This window comes from Protobothrops mucrosquamatus, unplaced genomic scaffold, assembly GCF_001527695.2.
Source record: "Protobothrops mucrosquamatus isolate PMUCROS unplaced genomic scaffold, P.Mucros_1.0 scaffold5248, whole genome shotgun sequence".
In the NCBI taxonomy this organism is placed as follows: Eukaryota; Metazoa; Chordata; class Lepidosauria; order Squamata; family Viperidae; genus Protobothrops; species Protobothrops mucrosquamatus.
The window spans coordinates 16,732-17,985 of record NW_015391115.1 but is presented as its reverse complement, the minus strand read 5'-3'; the positions used below and the strand labels follow the sequence as shown (position 1 = coordinate 17,985).

General features: G+C 42.5%; 1 long non-coding RNA gene across 1 annotated transcript in view; it reads left to right on the top strand.

Annotated features, from left to right (window-relative positions):
• LOC107299661 overlaps positions 1–1,254 on the top strand; it is a 3,296-nt gene continuing 2,042 nt past the window's right edge. Inside the window, exon 1 of the long non-coding RNA XR_001549190.1 lies at positions 1–95. This is a non-coding gene — a long non-coding RNA (uncharacterized LOC107299661). The remainder of the gene's footprint in view (positions 96–1,254) is intronic.

Genomic DNA, 1,254 nt, shown 5'->3' with positions numbered 1-1,254 from the left:
AGACGAAAAGGGACTTCTGCAGGCGGTGGCCACAATTGGCCCAATTTCTGTCGGAGTGGATGCCCGGAGTTCGGCATTTCAGTTTTACAAGTCGGGTAAGGTTCCTGTGGAATAGAAAATGGGGCCCCTTGCACGTGAACTTTGAATGTTCGTATGGTGACCTTGATTAGAATAGAAGAGAATAGAATAGAATAGAATAGAATAGAAGAGAAGAGAAGAGAAGAGAAGAGAAGAGAAGAGAAGAGAAGAGAAGAGAAGAGTTGGACGGGACCTTGGAGGTCATCTAGTCTAACCCCTTGCTAAGGCAGGATACCTTATACAGTTTCAGACAAATGGTTGTACAATCTCTTCTTTAAAACGTCCAGTGTTGGAGCATTCACAACTTCTGGAGGCAAGGAGTTCCACTGATTAATTGTTCTCACTGTCAGGAAGGGGTCAGGGGTAGGCAACCTTGGCTCTTTTATGACTCATGGGCTTCAACTCCCAGAATTCCTCAGCCAGCGTGGCTCAGCTTGAAAACCTCTCCCTTTCCCCTCAGCACGGCTGGCTCAGGAATTCTGGGAGTTGAAGTCCACAATTGATAAAAGAGCCAAGGTTGCCTACCCCTGACCTAGAAGATATAGATAGATAGATAGATAGATAGATAGATAGATAGATAGATAGATAGATAGATAGATAGATAGATAGATAGATAGATAGAGATAGATAGATAGATAGATAGATAGATAGATAGATAGATAGATAGATAGATAGATAGATAGATAGATAGATAGATAGATAGATAGATAGATAGATAGATAGATAGATAGATAGACCTAGACCAGGGGTAGGCAACTTTGGCTCTTTTATGACTTGTGGACTTCAACTCCCAGAATTCCTGAGCCAGCGTGGCTCAGCTTGGAAACCTCTCCATTTCTCCTCAGCGTGGCTGGCTCAGGAATTCTGGGAGTTGAAGTCCACGAGTCATAAAAGAGCCAAGGTTGCCTATCCCTGACCTAGAAGATATATAGATAGGTAGGTAGGTAGGTAGGTAGGTAGGTAGGTAGGTAGGTAGGTAGATAGATAGATAGATAGATAGATAGATAGATAGATAGATAGATAGATAGATAGATAGATAGATAGATAGATAGATAGATAGATATAGACCTAGATCAGGGTTAGGCAACCTTTTTTGTTTTATGACTCTTGGACTTCAACTCCCAGAATTCCTGAGCCAGCATGGAAACCTCTCCTTTTCCCCTCAGCATGGCTGGC